Below are 21,973 nucleotides of genomic sequence, written 5' to 3'. Positions count from 1 at the left end.
AATATTCCCAACACACCTTTGCCTCAGGACTACAGCCATGCATCAGGGCTTGCTCATTCAACATAGTATGTATAGTCTTTGGTGACAGAAAACATCATATGTGGGAACAGGTGGTAGAGAAAGAAAGAAGCAGAGGAGGAGAGAAAATTATCCCTCCTTCAGTTACATTCTGTATGGAGAGGAAAGCAATGTCAAATTGAGGAGCTTTAAGAATTAATTTAAACACAGGCTTTGGAGCACACACCTACCTTCACAGGGCTGCGTGTAAATTTTCCATATTCCTCATGCAGAACATCATCTTTTAGGGTTTATCACACTTTGACTCCTTTGCTAGGAACTAGAGTGCTCTGCTGTTGCACAAATCTCAACTAATGCAGCAGAGTTCAATGAGACACCTTATCGAGGGAGTTGGTTTTATTCTAAACCACTGATTTCATTCACACTCATTCTTTCATGCCCACATGTTCTCAGGCACCAACAGGTGTACGTCTGTGTGCTCCAGCTAGGACTCCTTGCAAAGATAGGGGGTTAAGGGACACAAGCTAATGAGTCATCACATCTCTAGAGTTCCTCTTAACCAGGTGACTACAGGCTGGTTTTGGATCTGGCTTTTCCTCACTTTAAGGGTTCACAGTGGTTGTGATCTTTTGTCTCCCTGCCCTGTTCCAGCTCTCAGAAGTATTAGGAAACATTGCTGATTTACTCATTCTCTTTAGTCTCCTTACCTGGATGTCTTTAATGGCTCCAGGCTTGTCCTTTATCTTAACTCTTAATGGCTTCAGTCTGTCTTTTGCTTTATTCCCAATCTGGGTGTTTTGAGAAGCTGCAAGATGTGCTGTGATCTTGATAATCTTCTAGCTTAGGTGTCATCAACAGCTGCCATTCCTGTCCTTCTGCCATGTCCTCTGGTGCTGTTCATGCCCATCCATTCCACTCTCAATGTTTCTGTTAGATCTCTACAATATCTCTGGCTAAGGCATAGTCCCAGCCCACACACCTTCCAACACTATGCCTGGAAGATCCTATCATAGAGGACAGACATTTTAAATGCATGGCATATTTAGCTGAAGAAAAGCTATTTCACTCATTGGTAATTCTTATATCTGTAAGAAGCATGTTCTGACTGCACAGTAACCTGGTACAGAGAGTTCGTCAACAGGACTTCAGTCACCAAGAGAAATGTGGGTGTGTAGAAAACCTGTCTCTTGACTGACCACTGTCAAATCTGGACTATAGTAATTAGGAAGTGTGTGGGGGAAATTCAGTAAAGTAAAAAAAAATCTGACAGGTTGATTTTTTTTTCTTTTTTTAACGATGTCTATTTGAAGATGGTTACCTGGTTGGAAAGCTGCAGAGGGAGACAGCTTGCTAGCGAGGCTGGGAAAGGTTTCTGGTGAATTCAGTTTCCCAGCACTGCATCATTTCTGCCGTTTGCCATTCAGCTCCCCCAGGCTCAAGCAGAGCCCCGTTCCCCGGAGTGGTGGCCCACTGAGCATCCAGTAGCTTCTCCTTACAGATAAATTCAGGATCTGGCTGTGAGGGACTGAATGAGGTACAGATTTACTGATGTACTTGGGTGCCTGGGAGTTTCTGAAGATCCGAGTATGACCCCTGTCAGGTACCTACATACCGTTGTAAATCTTCTCCCAAGGACTGCGGGACTTAGCCTGCACGCACAAAAGCCGAGAACAGGACTGAGATCACCACAGCTTCTTTCTAGACCTAGACCCCATCCAATAGCTGGAGCTGCCCTCCGGGGTCTCCCTTGGCACATCCATGGCAACGCAGAGGTGAGACCACTCACTTCAGGAAAGATGGTTTTATTCCTTCACCCCTTAGGGTAGGTGCCTAAAATATCAGGACATCTGGGCCAAATTTACTTGTGTTGGATTTGGGTCCTAAAGCCTTAACTAGAGTCTCACATCGATGTCTGCACCACCTCACCAGAGCTGCCATGTGCTGCACGCAATCCCTCTGTGCTCACTGTGCTCAGCCTCCAGCAATTCCTAACAACTCAAAATACAGAAGCAGGTCTGGACTGAAACCAGTGGCAGTTACGTGCAACAGAGTCCTAAGGAATTGTGCTATCAGATGGGGATGTTGTGGTTTACTGTTAGCAGAAGAGATTGCTTATATTGTAGGAAAGAAAAAAGTTAGTGTTTGCGGCTATGCTTCAAAATGACATATAATGTTGTGGGCTTTGTGTTTTTTTTCCTTCAGTGCTGGACAGCTAGCGTCAGAGTTAAGGTTACAGTGTATGTAAGACAGCGAGGTGGGGTAAGTCAGATCACTAACACTGCTTGAGCAAGGTCTAAATGACCTCCTGAGTTTCTTCCAACCTGAATCTATGGTTTTGTCCCCAAAATACAGTGACCATTTTTAGTTCTGGAAGAACTGCGCTCTGAATACTGGGCTCTGAATTTATCACATGTATGGGAAAGTGATTTCTTTCTTCCTTTGCAGTAGTAATCCCTAAAAAAAATTTAGAAGATCTTACTTAAAATGCCGATTAACCTGGAAGACATGTAGTAGAACACACATGAATAAAAGAGCTTAGATTTACAAGCAAAATAAATTAAAAACAGCAGCACCCAGGAACATAAAGTGGTTTTGAAGATTTTAATAAAGTTGAGAACAAGTTAGCTCCCTTGTGATCACTAGAATAACAGGAGGTGGCTGAAATGGCTCAAATAAAATGCAACTATTTTGGAGGCAGTGAGTCTTTACTGCTCCACCGGCCACTCTCTCTGTTCACCATCACTGAGAGAAAATCTCTGGATTTTCTCTAGGTAAGGAGAAGGGGTAACATTAGCAAACAGAGGATATGCATGAAAAGGCTGAGGTAATTACATTTAAGGCTAAGCTCTCCTGGGAACTATGGCAATGCAGAACTGATCTTATCCTGACCATCCTAACATCTGCCAGCGTATGAGGAGCTTTGGGCAGGTGTCCCGCTCTGTAGAGCGAGAATAAATCAGACCAGTCGTGGCACTGAGATTGCTGCCTGGTCATCACAGGCAGCCATACAAGAGATCCTCAGTTTAGGGGCTACAGATGCTTACAACAAACTGTTACAAACTTAAGACCCATAGTATGCCACCATTGTAATGTGGCATTGGAAGAGGTTAGACAGAGTGTAAGTGCTGTCATTGTTGTGGATGTCTGCATTAAAAGGGAATTTGTTAAACAGAATTCCCAGGTGATCCTAGGAGGCAGCATCCCTCCTCCCTCAGAGAAGGGCTAAAAAGGGTTCAGACATCTAGCAGAAAAATTAATAAGCTCAGCAAATGTCTTAAGCATGTGAGCAGGACACATCAAAGTTATCTGAAGCTCTACGACTGCTCTGCGATCTGCATCCTGTCCTGAGCTATGACTGTCTCCAGTGATGTAGAGAAAAGTGAAAAAGAAACAAAATTCAGAAGATGGGAGGGAGTAAAGCCTTTCTAAGTCCTAACAATTGCAGAAACATTGAGCTATAAGCCTGACACAAGATAAATATAACGAAAACAAACAGAGATTGAGTTTCCTTCCGAAACCATTTGATAAGACAATGCAATGGAGAGTTAAGTACTCATATTTCAAAGTTATTTCCTCTCTTCAGAAATCCCCTATTTAGTTACATGTACACTTATGAAGCTTCTAACATAATATACTGCTGAGTGGGGTTCAAACATATCTGTGGTGAAGACTGTGTTAGAGAAAAATTGAGTACCTGGAGCTGGTCTGGATACCTTGCCAAAGACCCAGACGGCTAAACATGTTTTCAACACTTTAAAATCAGCATATTGCATGCAGATGCAGCTGCTTTCAGTCATCCCCACCTTGGTTACAGAACACATGTAGTCCAGTTGCAGAGAGATGTTCCCTTTGTGGCATCCACAGCCCTGGAGTCCACACAAATTCATCCCAAAAGCATTTTGCAAACGGTGTCTCCAGCCCTGAAGCAGTGACCGGTAGGATGGCAGCAGCACTACACAGGCTGGCAGGGTGTTGTGCATTGTAGCACAAAGATATGTTGGACGCTGGAAAGGGAGCAAACTCATCCTGGAACAACAGGCACTGTGGGCTCCTCAATATCCATGCACAACAGAGCAGCTCTGCTTTTACACTTCACTTGGAGGGTACAATACGTAACCTGAAAATGAAAGCCAAGCGCACCTGAGATTCCAGGAAGAATTATATTTTTCAAAAGAATATGTAGCCTGCTATGCTAACTGTGCTCTCACTCAGCCTGAAGTTGCAATTTAAATACGTCAAAATGTGGTAAGAATTGGGGCAGGGGAAGAGAACGCCACGTCTGTCTCCAGCTGGTTTCTCCCATCTTTGGACAGCACCCAGCACTGCAGGACCCTAATCTGGATTGTTAGACTTTGCTCCCCAGGCCTTTGACCGTTAACATTCTGGTAAAAATCCCAAACAACATACCAATAGCCAAATGCTTTTGCAAATAAAAGATTAGATAAACAGCATGTAACAACCTCACCTGGAATTTGGCAGAGGAACTAGAATTAACCTCTGTAGCACTGGAAAAAGCATGAGGGTCTCTGGTCACATCTTTTCCAGAACTGCAGTGTCTCAAGCACAGGTGATCTACTACATGTCCAACGTAGGGTGGATACCCACTTTATTTTCCTTGAAAGCTCCACATCCATGCATCGATCAGGGCAGATCTGCCTTGGTTATATACACAAAAACAAGTCACAAAGGTACAGCTCAGTGCCAGAGACAACAGAAGTTTCAAAATATTTGGGAGCACAGATGTATACAGGGAGAAATGCTGAAAAAGAGAATTTGAGCAAAATATTTGTGGAGTCTAAATGGTTGGGTTTGGGAGGTGAAGTGGGGAGGATGAGAAAGTACTCCCATTTGGGGATTTGTTGTCATCTCAAGGTGTGTAGTGTATGCCAAGGCTGGGATAGATCAAGGCTTATTGCAGATCCTATGTACTTAATGATCAGCTGTGGAGAAAAATCAGTGGCATAAGAAGGGTATTCTCCACTGCCTGTGGATTTTGTGAGCTCCAGACCTCTCTGAAAAATGAAAAAAAAAAAAAGCTAAAAGAGATTGGACTTCAAAGCAGAGCAGGGAGAGGTTTTTGACTCACCTTCAGATTTGCACAGCAGCCTGTTGCACTCTTTGGGAGTACAGCTGGGCAAGGCGAGGAAACTCCATTCTGGAGAGGATTTAAATATTTGTAATTATGGTGGGGGAGGGGGGTGTCCCACTTTGGAACAAACCCTCAATTTTCACAGGAGGATATGTCTTCCTAGCTTTGGGCAGGCCAACCGGTGGGCTGCCAATAGACCAAGGAAGCCTGTCTCTGTGCAAGTGGAAGGTGATTTGCCGCTCAAGTGGGCTGAGGAGGAGACAAGGACATTTCCCAGAGTGGCTGGGAACCAGACAGACTGCGAGCCTGACCTGGCAGGCAGCCTCCATCAGGACACCCATCGAGATCGAAATTGCTCTGTGATCCTCCAAACTGGAAGATCCTGAAAGCAGAAAACCCAGTCTGTTTGAATTCTGCCAGCTACCCCCAAAGGGGAGGCTCTCACCAACTGTGACCAGTATCCTGCCCAGCCCTATCTCTAAGCACACAGAAGGACTTTTTGCTTTGTGCAGCACGGAGCTGCTGAGTGGAGAAGCCTCGTATCCCAGCCCATTGAAATTCACTGAGGACCTGCTGGGGCATGAGGAGTCCGGTCCACGCCCAGGGAAAGCCAAGTGTTCTCTCTGACACAGCAAGCTGGTTCAATCCCATTTCAAATGGCTCAAGCAATTGAATGTCCCTGCTTGTCCATTTACATGACCCATTTTCTAGCCGTGGCCAAGGGACTCAGCACTATAAACTGCAGTAAAATTTAAAGGCCTCCCTACCCTCAGCCTCTCCATGGCCATAAGCATTCTATAAAATCCTAGATAGATTAAATTACATAGACAATATGAGGAACAAGTTAATTGGTGGTGTCACCCAGACTGGTACATCTCATTGCTTAATTAACGAGTGTTACCACAAGCGGCAGAGCTTTCCCTAGTAATATTTGTAATAGATGGGGAAAAGTTGCCTTGAGGGGCTACCACGGAGCACACGCAAGTACTAACAGAGCCCCTCTCCCTCTTGTTTCACTTGCCTCCTACTGCCCTGGGTAGTGGACAAGACCAGGAGCTAAACAGCTGTCCTGCACGGGGCTGAGCACTACCCAGGCGAGAGGGAGGCCTAGAGACAACACCGAGTGCGGCTGGAAGCACACTGCCCTGTCACAGCAAAAGCGAGCCTCTCTCCTGCTTGCCAGCAGCAAATCTCCCACCACGCCAGTCAGCTGGAGCGTGGTACTTCAGTTAGGCCACTGAAAGTCTTCACCTCTCCCTCCTTGTATCAGAAATGGCGTGGCCAGCAGGGCTAGGGCAGTGATTGTCCCCCTGTACTGGGCACTGGTGAGGCCGCACCTCGAATATTCAGTTTTGGGCCCCTCACTGCAAGAAAGACCTTGAGGTGCTGGAGTGCATTCAAAGAAGAGCAACGCAGCTGCTGAAGGGTCTAGAGAACAGGCCCTGTGAGGAGTGGCTGAGGGAACTGGGGCTGTTTAGCCTGGAGGAAAGGAGGCTTTTGGGAGGAGACCTTATCGCTCTCTGCAACTGCCTGAAAGGAGGTTGTAGCGGGGGGGGGGGGTGTCGGGCTCTTTTCCCAAGTAGCAAGCGACAGGACAAGGGGAAAGGGCCTGAAGTTGCACCAGGGGAGGTTTAGATTGGATATTAGGAAAAATGTCTTCGCTGGAAGGGTTATCAAGCCCTGGAACAGGCTGCCCAGGGAAGCGGTTGAGTCACCATCCCTGGAGGTATTTAGAAGTCGCGTAGACGTGGTGCTTAGGGACATGGTTTAGTGGTGGACTTGGCAGTGTTAGGTTTACAGTTGGACTTGATGTCCCTTCCAACCTAAATGATTCTATGATTCCTAATAGCTTCCCCCTGGTTGGCAAGGCAAACAAGTCCCCCCTCCTGCTTTTTTGGGGGCTTTTAACACTTAATTAATTAGTACTCAAGGCAGAGTTTTATGTAAATTTTATTTAAATCCCAATCAGTGCTCTCATTTCCGTGCAGAGTTATTTTTACCATAGCATCAGCACTCAGGTGGGCAAGGAACAAAACTACCCGGGGGAGCAGAGCCTGACGTGCCCAGCCTGACGAAGAGACTGGGAGCACTGGGACCGCAGGAGGGGTTGCCAGGTGGCACAGAGACGTCCCCAGCATCCAAGCCAGTGCTGAGAGAAGGGATAGGAGCAGTTATGGTTGCAGGGTGCTGATAAGCTCTGGCAAGAGTAGAAGCAAGTGAGTCTTGACTCTGGAGAAGACCATGAAGTACTGTTTCCTGAGGACTAAGTGCCCCTTCAGTGGGGAATTGCCTAACACACACGGATGTTGATGCTACAGCCACCAAAGGGATGATAACAGCAAGCCTCAAAACCAGTCTGGATCCAGGGGCAGTGTTTTTAGCTTATCCACAGAAGCAGGGAGTGTCACAGCAGGAACCTCCTCAGTGGAGACTTCCCAATCAAGATCAGCTTCCTACTCACTGGAGCTGTCTTGACAGGCACCCTGGAGATCTTCCACCTCTTCCCACTCAGACCCAAGGCCTGTGACCTTCCCACTTGCCCCATTTCTGTCTTTTGAAACCCTGTCAGGCATCGGAGGGCCTGTGGAAACTTCTGTCAGTAGCACTCACATCCTATGAGAGGGACAGAGAAAAGCACATCCTTCCTGGAACTGGATCTCCAATGAGGTCAACTAGATCCTCAGGCACCTCATCACGGTAACCCATGCATCACGATTCACCCATGGCGTCCCTTGGCAGCAGCACACCGGGCATCAGCCAGCACTGCCTCCTTGTGCATCATTGCTAGGGCAGCCAGGTATGGGACTGAGCCTGCTGGGGTTGGTCCCTCTGCTACCAGGCTTGGTGGAGAGCCAAAGCTGGGGATGGAAGTGTTGCCATCTCTCTCCAGTCTATGGAGAAAGCAAAGATTCTTCAGCATCTCCCCTTAGATCATTAGACTGAGACAAGATGCTTGGGACCACAAAGAGGAACCAGCCACTGACCTGTGACTCAACCACCCAGGACATGTAGGAGGACCTAGCAGGGAAGTCCCAACTTGCTGCAGATTGGGAAAGTGAGCTCAGCCATGTGATCCAGAAGCAGCAGATGAGTTAAAGCAGTAGGATACCCTGTTCAGCAGCACAGGACAGCTGCTTCTTCCTGACTGCTGTTTCACAGTTTCCCTGGGAGGGCTTCGTCCTCATGCTGCTTACATTCCCCTTTTCCCTGAGGCAGCCATGGTTCACTGAGGTCAGAAAACAATAAAAACTTGGTCTACAGTGCAGTCTAGCAGAGAGCAGATTTTCAGCCACCGTATCTGACTCTCCACAGGAGAGACAGCTTTAGGATGGCTTTTTAACTCCTCCTGTTCAGATTTTCTAGCAGCAGCCAGGAGGCTGAGTCAATGCAGGTGGCTGTGCCTCATGCTGGATGGATTCATGCTGTTGATCCTCTCTGCCAGTCCTTCAACAGCTCTCACTGTGCTATTCAACCCTTCAGAAATCTATCGATTTGCTAAAAACACCTCCGTCTTTGGTTTCTACCTCATGAATCCTCCTACCTTCAGCCTGGATAATTATAGTTCATTTCTTAGGGGAGGAGGGAGGAAAGGGTTTCCACTGGAGACACAGTTAGCGTCTGCTACCCAGAGAAACAGCAAGGGTTCTGCCACTGGTAGCAAAAGCCTCAAAAGCAGTATATAGTCTTACTGGGAGAAACACAAAGCATGCCCACTACCAATTTCAAAACATCCATGGGCTGGGGAAAGTCACTCATTGCCATCACCACTGGAGTCATTAGAGAGAATAGAGTGCAGTAACAGAGCAAGAACTTCATACTAATGCCATCAACCATCAATATCTGAGACTTGGCAAACCCAAAGCAAGTCTTTCCTAGGCTCCCTTAGGGTCATGGTCCATGCACAGAGCAAATCCATGCAACAGCTTTGGGGACACTGGAAGAATTCCAAGGTGGTATTATTCAATGCCTAACACTGCTTCATAACCAATTAGATTTATTAACTTTCCCTGCCACCCAGAGTCTTTTGTGTGATGGCAGACATATGTTCCCCAGGTGTTCGCAGACTGGATTAGCTAATACTTTTGATAACCTGAACCTGCACAGCAGATGCATTAACAGATTTTGACATAATGCCATTAGTTTTGCAGCTGACGGAAGGGAGGGACGAGGGGGAAGAGAGGGAAGAACAAATAAATATGTGTTAAAATAGAGAGAAAAAGAAAAAGAGAGACTCATTTATAGGCTTCCTTCTCCCCCCAGAACACACAGTCCAGGCGCTGGCAGACGGAGCTCCCCATCTGTGCCATTCCTACGGCAGGGGGGCAGATTCCACAACCGTCTCCCTCCTGCCAAGATCCCCTCCTTCACTGTCCACCTTTACCCCTTCCTTTGAAGTGAGATTGCATTGACTTCCATCTGGCAAGGAAGCCTGTGCTTCATGAACGCACGCACACTTCAAGACCACAGTGAGGAGGGCGTTTAAGGTACAGAGACAGGGAAAGTGCATCACAAAAGGCAGATAGTGGGTAATACAGAAACACTCCCTTTTCTGTTCCTTCCGATGAGTCAACATGATGAGTCTGTTGTGTAAAACATATGCTGCTTGTACATCTGCATAAAATGAGGCAGCGAGATCTAGGAGCGTTCATTAAGGGGCTGAATTCAAACCTTATTTTTAATCTCAAGATTATTCCCTACCCATAATTAGGCCTCCAGTCAGTCATTGAAGCTCTGTCTGTGTGCCTTTCCTTACCCTTAAGAGAGGATTAAACCTTCTGCCCAAGGAGTTGTAAAGAACTGATTCTACATCTATAAAGCCCCATGTTTTACGTCTGTGAAGAGATAAACAAACAGTTTACGTCTGAGCAAGATCCGAAACAGACACAATGAGCCTTCCAAAATAAGACAGAGAAAACGCAGGTCAAAAGATCCCTTTGCCTTTCTCACTGGGAATTAACACTACAGGCAGAGGCAAAACAGGGGAGACAGAAGAAAGAGAAAAGCCACCACCTTTGCCAGCAGTCACTGTTTCCATGCTGGAGATGAGTTCAGGAAGCTGGTGACAGCTGCCCTTTTCCCAAAGCAGCTCAACAAATGCAGCAGCATGGCTTCAATTTGCAGCCTTTTTATAACTTCTGGTAACACATTTTACAAATGAAACTCGTGACATCTATGGACTCATTACTGGCTCTTGAACACAACCACCTTCGAATAAAGTATGACCACGTCTGCACGGGTATTGTGTAGGAAACTGTAGCATCTCTGTCTATGTGTCATTGGGCCAGATGTTCATCACACCAGTTAACGTTTCCCCAAATCCATACACCGACAGATTTCAAACCCATCCTTTTAGAGTAACGAGCATTTTGACAGAAACCAGCCGATATTCACTGAAGGGGCCAGAAAGATTGTCACTATGCCATGGCTCAGCAAGTACGGCTGCTTCCCACTCCCTAGACACACATATGCTCCTCGCCTCCAAGTTAGCAGGGCAGAAATCATCCCCTCCAAAACATCCTCTTCCTCCACCTGAAGACCACAATGTAACCAAAACCAATATCAGGGATATCAGTTAAGCCTTTGCTTAAGGCTTTCTCTGTGCCTTTCATGAGAATGTCCCCTGCACCATTTCCCCCCTGCCTGGGAAGTTAAGTTCCCTCATTTATTAAGGGATCATTATTCCCAGCTTGTACAGCTTTGCCCAGGCTTTCAGGAAAACAGGACAGCAGTTTAAGGTACATCTGATTTATACATTATCAAAGAGGAAGTCACTTAGTCAGGAAAATTATGTAAGCCTGCGTGTGTCTAAACGCTCCATCTCCATTATACAGGAGTGGCAGGCAGTGTCCTTCCCTGCGAGATTTCCAGCTGCTCTGGGATTAGTGCACAGTTTGCCTGTGTAAAATGTTATCAGCGCAGTGAGGCAAAAGCAAAGACCTCATGGCTCCAGCCCCCTCTGCCATGCATCAGGCAACTCGGTTTGTCTGTTTTAACTTATTCCAGCAGTAATCCTAAAATCAGGGCAACAATTACTTAAGGCAGAGTTCTTTCAGACGCAGGGGAAACTTGCATAGCAAGAGCTTGCGTTCCTATAGGCCATGAATCTCAAGCCTTCCCTTCTCTAGCATTAATTATATGAAATCACCAATATTAGATGGAAGAGATAATTTAGGGGAACAGAAGATTATTCAGAAGGGCATGGCCGATTGCTGATTTATTAGCATCTAGCTCCACTGTTTCAGTCAAGCGAGAATGTCAGGGGAGGGGGAGCAGAAGGGCCATGACCTTGCTCTCTATCCTGCATTCAGCCAACTTTGAGGCTTAATGTTCACAGCAAGAACTACGCTCCCCAAGAAATATGCACAGGGAATATTGAGAGCCCTGCGAGTTTTACTTTGTTCGCAGAAGAGGGCTGAGCCGAGGAAGGGGAGGCTTTGTACAAGCCTTTGGAGATATGGTGCATCACAGCTACTGTGAATTAGAGCTCTTGGCTCTAGCCCTCCCCTAATATATTGCACTGGGTTGGTTTGTCTGGCACAGCACAGACGCTCCGCTGCCTCTTGGCTCCGTATACCCTGTTATTTCCCTTTTATGCTGCCCCTGGCAGAAGCAACACTACAGAGAGGGAGAACAAATTATTTGTTCCTGTATTGGAGAGGAACTGGAGGGAAAAGTGGTGGCAAACAATTGCTTCTCCCCAGATGGCAAGTCAAAATTCTCTTCCCTGGCCAGGAGTACAAACCCAGTTCTCATCCCCAGGATGGCATGGGATGTCTCCTGCTACCGCATGCTGCCCTCCAGGATGTGCCATGCTAAGATAACCAAGGCACCCTTACAGGACTGGCAGATTGGCTACAGGCCAACCAAGCCCTCCTTGAGTGGTAGCTTGAGAATAACTCAACTCAGGAATTACAGGTGAGGTAGCTTGGTGATGGTCCCAGGAAGCACCCCAGGAAAGTCAACTACCTGTGCAACAGATTGTCAAAAAGCTAGAACAAAAGCTTTAGAGAGCAATGGAGTGCCAGTGGCCACCTGTTGTCCATACACATCAGTAAGGCAAGTGGTCACCCTCCTGCAGGGGAAGCCCAATTTTATCCAGCCGTTAAAGCACAAACAGCAGAGCGTCAAGATGCATGTTCTGCATACAGTGCTGAGTAAACAACACAATTTTTTTTCATGGCATAGGTAGATTTAGGTCTTAACTCATCTTGTTTATGTTACTTGGTGGCTCTGGTGTCAGAAAAGACTAGAGCCGCTTGCATTAACCCTGTTTGCAAGTCATCTGAAATATGGCTCTCAGTTCACATGGAATATGGGGTGCGGTGGCAGAAGGCCTCCTGTGTGGCTCTGTAAGAGTCTGCATCAATGCTGCTCCTGTACAGAATATGTGTCAGAGAGGGTAGCAAGCCAGAGGTACAGAAGCATTCATCTGCTGCCAGTGTTTCTGTTGCGTGGTGCTTGGAGAGAGACAGAAGAGTCTCTGCTGTCCTACTCCTCCCCCAGGTGGAATGCCTTACAATAAACACCATCAGCAATTCACCCACACATAAAGCTTTTAACTGTGTTCAAACAACCATTCACCTTACCCTCCTACTCAACAGGAGAAAAAAAACATCTCCCTCCAACCCTTTCCTGATTACAGACACATCTGCACTGCAACATACAGGTGCAACTGCCACCCATGCAGAAACATCCTTACTAATTTTAAACTAGGCTACGTGGGTGACAGTCTAACCCCAACAGCAAGCCCTCCTCCATCAGCAGCCGTAGGCCACCAGCCCTCCAGAGCTGGGATCTGTGCCAAGTATGACATGGGCAGACAGAAAATTATGATGATTGATACAGATTGCTATCACACCCCAACCAAACTGCAAACCCTTTGTGTAGAGATGTTGAATTTCATTGCACACCTACCTGGACTTGCTACTTTCTGTTACGATACAATTGGCATTGCCACATCACTCTTTGTCTAGCATCTTACTGGTAAGCCTGCTGCTAACTGTACTAATTTACAAAGACTCTTTGAGGGCTTGACCGGGAATACCTGATTTGCTCTTGCCAGGCTATTGTAGATAGACCTCATTCAGCCATGTCTGATTCAGCATTAGCCACAGCAGCAGCTGCTCTGAGTCTGGAGGCAGATGCCCAGAAGTTTAAAAGAGACTCAACTATAGCTACAATCAGGAGTTGCACAAATAGACATAATCCTGTCAACCAGCCAGACTCAAGTGGCCTTTCGACCCTACAGCCTCCAATTTAGGACTTGGTCTCACTATCATTAGCTCGAAGAACCTACTAATTACAGAGTTCTGTTCTACCAGTTAGTCCTTCTTTGACAGGCTTTTTCCATAGCTAAAATGACTTTTTACCAATAAGATCCTTACCCATGCCAGGAAGGTACAGACCTTCCAACTTCACAGCTGGTACTATCAGGAGTTAACTGGGAAAACAAGAAATGTGTGACAGGAAGACTCCATAAACCTTAAAATAGCCAATATTTATAATTACCAAAATTGTAGGTTTCACAGTGATTACACACATGTCTTTGAAAAGTGATCAGGATTCACTCAAAGAAAATGAAATCTATCCATTAGGATGCAGTCAAACGATACTTATTTTAGAGCTTTTGCAGCCAAGGGATGTTCATCTTGGAAGCTGTAGGAATAACATACAGAGTGTTAAGCGTGACCTCATCAAAACCATACTGCTCTTTCAGGCTCCAGTGCATTGGGAGGCTTACTGCATTTTTCAAATTAACATATACCAAATCACTGGGTGAAGAATCAGCAAAGCACCCCCCATCCCTGGCATCCAGTGGTGTCTGGCTATCTGCTGTGGTTCTCATCTTTGATTTGGCAAGGGGAAAGAGTCACATGTCTGTTCTCTGTTCTTAAAGGTCCAGGTTTTCAAGGGGATCCAGCAGGTTTTTGTAATAAATATTACCCAGAGCGTCATCAATTGTGCTAAGTACAAAACTGACAACCCTCAGATTGCAAAGCTCACAAAAAACCTGGGCCTGAAGACTACCAGCATATTTTTATTTTTTTTCAGTTGAGCTATTTGGGCTGCAGCAGGAACTTATTAGTGGATCTTTTAATAGGTGACATTTCTGGGAGCATTTGCTCCAATTTGAAAGGTAATTTGTATCAGCTGTTCTGGTTCCTGTTCCGTGACTTTTTCCCCATCCCCTGCAGCGGGCACCTGAGACGGCAGCTTTTATACTTGCTCTGAGGAAGCAGGAGAGTGAAAAGGGTCATCTTTTATGCAGGACGAGAAAAATGTTTAACACAACAGGATCCTGAAAATGTCTTTACTTAGGCCTTTACCTTTACTGACGTAAAGAGCTGGACCTTAACACACCTTCTACAGAAAGGGCTACCGAATAACATCTCCCTTTTTATTCTAAGACTGAGAGAACATTTTAAACTTGCAACAGTTTAATTGTCAATGCCCTAAAATCATAGTCACTTGGGTGGCCTGCAGCATTCTTCATAACATTTACCTAATGGTATGCATTTAACAATTTGGATAGTTTAAGTCCTGCTGCTCCCAGTGCTTGCACTAAACACGCAACCTGCAATTTGAAAGCCCAGGTTAACTCTAGGCATTCAGCAGCTCAAGGAGAAGACCTTGCAGTTTTGGTTATGCCAAACGACATATAGATTCAGAATATGATTAAAGGCGTTGCTCCCTACACCCCCTCCCTTGTGCTGAGTCACCACCCAGGACCCAGCCAAAACTGCCTTCCCTTCAGGGTCTGACTGGAGCCCACACAGCCTTGATGGCCAGAGTGACCCACCTCACCTTCAGCTGAGGATCTGCTGGTAAGTCAGGCCTGAAGAGACTGCTCACAGCAAGAATCAGGCTGGAGCCTATGGATAAATTGTACCCGTGGGCATCACAGCCAGATTTATATATGAGAGTTGCAGGACACTTTTAAATCAGGGAGCGTAATGTCCTCAAACGACACGAGAGTCAGCTTGGTGCGACTCCTTCCTGAGCAAGTCTCACAGGTCCGATCACAATCCTCTCTGCTCAGGAGAGCAGCATGTAAAGCAGCCGAGAGCCTCCTGTAGACGTCCGAGGAGTGACCTGAGAGCAGCGAGGCAGCGCCTGGGTGAGGGACTGCTTCCCTGTGCGGATTGGTCCCATGCTCATTTGCTTGCCCCTGCCTCAGCCGTGAGGGAACCGGCGCTGCCTTGTCGGGCTCCACTCAGAAGGAAAACGGCAGTGGTGGCCCATGGCAGTAGAGATTCGGCTCCTGCTTGCCCTGTCAGGCAGCCAGCCTTCCTCAGGACTGTTTCAATCCCAAATATTTATTTAAATCTATTTAAGGTCAATCTAGAAGTCAGTCCTTGGAAGAGATTGTGCTAGTGAAATGCCCTTTTTTGAGGTAAGGCTGTGGATTCAGGATTTGCACTCAGATTTGTAGTAAAGGCACAGCAGGTTTTTGGCGTTCAAGAAATGTCTGGATTTCCTGCGTATAGGATCTGCGGCATGAATCGCTGCAGTTGGCAGCGATGAGCCGTACATCAGCTGCATATCCCAGGAGTATTTGCACTTACGAAAATCCTGAAACTCCATTCAGCTTAACGTTCTCCCTCTTTAGGTCTTTAAACTGGGTAAGCTCAGCTTTTGTTACCAGCACAGCCAGAGCATGGCGTGTCCACCTGCTAACTACCCACACACTCCCCTAGTTTCTCATGTGCAAGTTCTGTCACTCACAACAAGGCCTGGGCGCTCACATATAGCAGTACCAGTCTCAACCAGACAAATCTGTGTGCCCAGGGGTGGAGTGAAACCACAGTTACCCCCGTAGGCACCCAAAGGCTGCAGGTGGACACACTTCTCTGGATACAGCTCAGGGAGACCAAGAAATCACCACGCTCCAGACCTGCCAGCAGAGCAGCATCATTGGCACTCCCTAGCACAGCTCTTCTGAAATAAACTGGCGTAGCCAAATAATTTGTGTAACCCATGATTTGTTTCCCCAGCCCAGGAGCAGGTTAGGCAGCGAGCATGCACACAGTAACAGCAGCAGATCACAGGACTTGGGAAGAAAAACAGGTAGCCACCAGCATCAGCAGTTTCTGCAGCCACCACGTGCCCAGCAGCAGCCTTCCTCTCCCCCCAAGCCCCGAGCAGCCCTCAGCACAGCCACCGGTGCCCAGAGCACCGCCCGGTGCCAAGCACAGCTCCAGAGGCAGCGGCTGCCCCCAGCTCAGGGCACGGGGCTGTAAGAGACTGCAGCAATGAGCAAACTCCAGAGCAAGATGGTTTCAGAAGGACATTAGCTGACGGGTCACCTACTGCTTCCCTTTATACCTCCTACCTCTCTGAGATGGTTAATAACACCAACCTATTTCTACGAAGAAACTCTCAAGAAGAAATGCATAAAGGGAGAAACAATGAGGATTTGTCTCACCTGTGAATCAGTTTTATCTTCCATGGCCTGAAAAGGGCTGGAAGGAGTTTAGATGATCACATGATTTAAATGCCTTTCACCAGGAGGACAAATACCTTCTATAGTTGTTGCTATGATGATAAAGAATCCCAGAAGGGGTTTTTGTATACTCTGTGGGTTGTACAGTTGGTATTGAAAAGTTAACAGCATTAAGTGTGATGGATTATTTGAGTATGAAATATTCTTAGTCATAGTCAGAAGAAGAGCTGAGCAAACATTTGCCATGAAAAAATATAAGGATTTTTTTTTTTTTTACCTTCCCCCATCTGTGTGAAATTTGCCCGTTCGGCAGCCAGGAATAGTTTTATCAGAGTTTAGACATGAAGTGAGAGGCTCTGTGTGTGTGTGTGCATGCAGAAAGGAAGCTGGAGGAAGAGCTGTGTGCAGAGCTGGAAAGCAGCAGCTCCTAAGCTCTGCTACTAGCAGCCACCTTGGTCTGCTTAAGTGACACACCACCCAGCCAGAGCCCTGAATTCGGGTCTGTTCCCAGACACTTGTGTCCAACTCCTAGGTCTGCCAAAGACCTCCTGTGAGACCGTACATGAGACAAGCGCATCCACTAATCATGCTGAGCATGTGTTCAAGCGATTGTTCAAGGAAAGTGTTGCTAAGGGAGGCTGCAGCATATGGACGCAGCTAGAAAAGCTTGCTCCTGAATTATGCTGGTTGTGGATTTACTAGCGGGCAAGGGAGCTTCGCCCACTCAGGCCTGGCTGCAGGGCGGGCACGTGCACCCAGGGATGTCTGCAGGTTGTGTCACTGCTCCGTGGAGGTCAGAACTGCATCTACCCACGCCTGTTGTTGTCAGCTGGGAATCGGTAAAGCAAAGCTATAGCCCAGAGGGGTGTATGTACAGCACCCCATAGTAAGATTTGCCAAATCAGACGCCTATAGCTGATTATAAGTTATGCAGGCAACAGGCCAGGGATGATACTTTCAAACCTGCATCTTGCATAGACATAAACATTTCAATGTGCATAAATAGACCTATGGAAGAAACTGGAGATAGGAACATCTTTGCTAGATGATGTTAAAGTGTTCTGCAAATTACTGTGTGTGCATTATGGCTGCACCAAGAACTGGACAGAGTTAGCTAATGGCAGATACTGCTGCATGTTTTATTAGGTCATTTATCAATCAAGTGAAACGTAGCGCTATGTACTTCATGAGTGTATTTTCCTGAGAAAAATCCGTATTTTCTTAAAAGGTCTGTTTTCATTTCTCTCTGTTGTTTTTATAACAGCTATGATCCAGACTAGCTAATTTTGTCCTGTCAGTGGCTGTTCAGCTCTCCCACCTCCAGCTAATTTGTTTTTTTCACAGTTCACTATGTATAAGGGTCTCTTTGTTCTTGTTTAAGGTGATATCCTCATTCTTATGCAAATGGAACAGCTTGAGGCAGAATGGTATCTATCTTCAATTAATTTAGAAATTACATTTGTCACCACAAATCAATATTTTCCTACTTGTGGCCAACTTCAAGCCATATGGACTAAAGGCCTTTCATCTGTTTAGCATCTCTGGTGATGCAGAGCCAGTATGGTGCTCTGAGCCACATAGCCCTGTGCCTGGGAGAGAGCTGCAATCCAGAATACCATCGTAATGCAGCCTCACATAACACTCTTGTATCTTCACCACAGTCAGTTGTGGGCCAAAGCACGTGTATCTGCTTGCTCGCTGTAGCCAGCAGCCTTTCCTCTGTTGGCTGGAGACACTATCTATCTACCCAGTGTAAGAGCTGGAGCAGGCTGGAATGCCATCAAGTAGCTTAAACTCGGGATGCTTCTCCCAGAACTGCACAAAGGGAATAATTAAGAGGCTTGGTTCAGACAAGTAATTTCTTCTGGGCTGGCAGAATCTGGGCATAAAGGGAGATCTGCTGAGCTGGACAAATCTGTTCTTACTGACCATGGTTTTTCTCTGTAATCCTGAAATTAGAAGAGAGATTCCTCTCTCAACCTGGCACAGTAGAGGAAACTCACTCATTTTCCCTGCTTATATAGGGAGAGTCCAACTGTGGCCATCTTGAGCAAGAAATAATGTCTTCTCGTTCTGCTTCACTAAATCATGTTTAATGTTCTGACCTGGTTAGTTTATTCAGTGAGGCTTAAAAAACCTCACCCCAAAATAAAACAAAGCCTAGACTAGTCCAGGACTTCTGAAGCCACGAGAGAAAATGTAATGAAAATCCAAATGCATTCAAAAAATGAAGAAGATTCTGATCTAAAACCAAGACTAAATGAATCTGTATTTAGATGGAAAACAATCGCAGTGGGAAGTCACACAGATGAACTATGGACTAAGCCCCCCCCCTCCATCACCTGGCCGGGCAACAGCAACCTTCCCTCCCTGTGACCCAGCCAGCCCCTTTCCCACTCTTTGGCGCCTTGCAGAGGCACTGGGTTTATTGGTGAGGGGTCCTGCATGGAGCAGCAGTGCCTCTTAGGCACTGGGCTCTGACAGAAACAGGTGTATTCATACTCCACAGGCAGAAGGGGGCTGTTAGGAATGCACATCTATTTCTGGATAGAAATCAAAGCTACGCTGGGTCCCTGACAACCCTATCTTTGTTGTTGGGGTTGTGACTGCACCATGTCCTTTTTTACTTCCTTAAATATCAGGACATGCAAACAGCAGTGATTGAAGGAGTGCATCCTGGTCTGGGCACTTCCATCTAATCCAGTCTGAGACAGCATGTCTCTTCATTGGAGACAGGCCCAGAGCAAACCAGGATTACTAAAGATTTTAGTGTGCTTTTTCACCCCAGGGATGTTAGTTCTAGGAGCCATGCATTTTCTATTGCAAGATCTTAAAGGACTACTTTTTTTTTTTTTTTTTGGAGCATATCTCATTAAGTTTCCATCACCCACCACTCCGTGTGAAGACAAAAAGCATTATTGTCTGTGTTTCAGAGCTGGGGAAACTCAGGCATGAAGGGCTAAGCCTAAAGCAGCCTTTCTAAATAGATACAGGAAGGCTTTGGCAGAGTCCTGGAAAGAACCTGGCTCTCCCAGGTTGCAGAGCTTATGATTTCAGCCTAAGACCATTTTTTTCTCTCCTGTACAGAGCCCTGACAGTCCTGTGAGGAATATTATGTAAATACAGGTTGTAGCTGTTGATATAAATCACTGTAAATCAGTAGCTGACATCAAAAGCATAAAGCTGCTGCTTCTTCCCTAACGGATGGCAATTTCATACACCTGACAGTGCTGAGAATCACATCTCCCTGCAAGCCTGCACCCATCCCTCGCTTTCAGCGTAACTGTGGGCAGTGCTGCCCTATCCCTGCATCCAGCCAGGTGAGCTGTGCTTAGCCCCACTGCAGGGAAACGTCCTTTCAAAACTGCTCCTTCCCATTCACCCATCTCAGATGCACCACAGACAAAAGGGTTTTTCTGCATTGCATCCACCCATCCACTCGTCCATAAGCTGATCTCAGCCCCACTGCAGGATGAAATCCTTTGCTGCTGTCCATCCTTTCCACTGCTCTTCTCGCCATCCCCCTTGCATCAGTCCAATATCCTGCAGCAAAGGCTTCATTGCTGGCCAAGCCAGGCGCTCCTCTGAGCCCATCCCAGGCTCAACACGGGGTGCTGGCTCCTTGGGCCCTGTCTGCATGGGCAGGGAGAAAGGCAAACTAGGGTTAGTCACCTTGGCAGCCAAAGCACAGACAGTCCAGGGGCCAGTGTTGCTGTCTTTCCAGCAGCATGCCTCTGAGCCAGAACTGGCTAAGCACAATAGGGCAGTCTCCCTTGACTTGAAGGCACCAACATCACATATGTTAGTGACCAGCAACTGCAATGATGAAAGCCAAAACAGCTGCTAACAGTCAACATCAGACCTCCTAATGTTACCAGTACCAGGGTGCTGAGTGGGTGACAGCAGCAGGTAAAGCTATAGGTTTTTTTGCTGCCCATCCATCCATGTGAGCAGCTCCCCTCTGCTCATGGGTGAATGATACACCCTTCAACAGGTACTGCCTGAAATGTTTTGTTGCTGGTCTTTCCACTTCCCAAGGAACATGTTTGTGCTACCACTCCAAGCTGCTTTCCAAAACATTTCTGGTGCTGACAGCACCCCTTACCCTTCAACCTTCTTCTAACCCCAAAGCATTTCCTCCAGGGTCTCTGGGTGGTATCAAGATGGGATGGTGCAATGAACTGACATTAAAAAGGCAACATGACAACAGCAGGCAAATGGGAGTCAGTATTACACATCCTAGGCATGCAGTCCCCAGATCTTTGCAGCCCCAGTTACCGGGGTACCACAGAACAGCATGGTTTTGTCAAAGAAGTTAGGTTAAACTGCACGGGGCACAAATGGCACTGACCTTTGGGGGACGTGGCGTTGGACTCGGTATCAGAGTATGTAAAGGGTCTGCCACCAAGCTGCGGTCTGGCAAGGGGCTATCCACATCCCACTCCAGTCCTCCATGTCTTCACCATCCTTCTCTGGCCCTGGCAAGCTCTGAGCCCAGCTATCATCCAGCATTTCCCATTGTGCCACCCTGGGTCTGCCCAGGGCTTGCAGATGCTGCCATACTTCTCAACCCTGCAGTGCTCTGGTGTGAGCTAGTGCTTGCATCCTCATGGAGCAATACACCATCCATATTACACGGTGATCTCTCACGCTCAGAAAGGCGAGTGTCTTCAACCAGCTGCGCTGATATTTTAGCCCAGAAACCTTGGCAGCACTGACTAAAAGGGTGAGTAGCTGGCGTGAAACCTTCCTGAACCTGTGCCGAATTCAGAGGCTGCTCCTCAACAAGGGGCGAGGGGGAGCAGAGCAGAAGGGAGACGTCATACACAGCCTGGGAGAAAATACAGCTCAGGTCCCAGACAGCTGGGTTGCCATGGCTGAATAAGCTAAATCTGGACTATGGAGTGTGGTGAGAATAAATGCGTCAGTACCCAGTGGAATAGGAAAACTGTCCAGGTAGATCTCCATGCCTTCTTCAGGCTGGACTACATGGCTTTGCTCCATTGACTTGCAGGACAGAAATCTTTTGATTTTTGGAGCTGATTAGCTGGCTAAGAGATGACAGGGAAGAGAGAAGCACTAGCTCTCAGCCCCTGGTAACCTATCTAGGGAGTGAATGAAAGTGACAAAAACCTGCCAGCACACTGCCTACGCATGAAGAAATTCTGTTTCCAGTCCCCCGGGGGAGATTTCTCCTGAAAATCCCTTTCCTGGGGTGAAAAAAAATAATTAAAAAAAATCACTCCATGTGTGTGTCTGTATGTGACTTTTCCACTTGTCTTAGACCTATACAAACAACGGCACTATGGCAGCCATCACATTTGTGTCAAAGGAATGGGACAGCCTTGCAGCTCCAGGCTATGACAGACTGGTACCTGGGGTGACCCTGGTGCAGGGCAGTACCTGCAGGACTGACTGCCCAG

The 21,973-nt window shown here is 46.9% G+C and overlaps 1 long non-coding RNA gene across 1 annotated transcript; it reads right to left on the bottom strand.

Annotated features, from left to right (window-relative positions):
• Window positions 1-772: 772 nt before the first annotated feature.
• Window positions 773-20,986, bottom strand: LOC121232645. Its single transcript, XR_005931487.1, has 4 exons — window positions 20,902-20,986; window positions 4,484-4,670; window positions 3,822-4,135; window positions 773-1,022 (listed from the first exon to the last, which is right to left on the bottom strand). It is a non-coding gene; the product is annotated as an uncharacterized LOC121232645 (long non-coding RNA).
• Between the last annotated feature and the right edge of the window lie 987 nt (window positions 20,987-21,973).

The sequence above is a fragment of the Aquila chrysaetos genome, chromosome 26 (genome assembly GCF_900496995.4).
Source record: "Aquila chrysaetos chrysaetos chromosome 26, bAquChr1.4, whole genome shotgun sequence".
NCBI lineage: Eukaryota > Metazoa > Chordata > Aves > Accipitriformes > Accipitridae > Aquila > Aquila chrysaetos.
The sequence above is the reverse complement of the archived record's forward strand: the minus strand, read 5'-3'. Positions and strand labels throughout refer to the sequence as shown.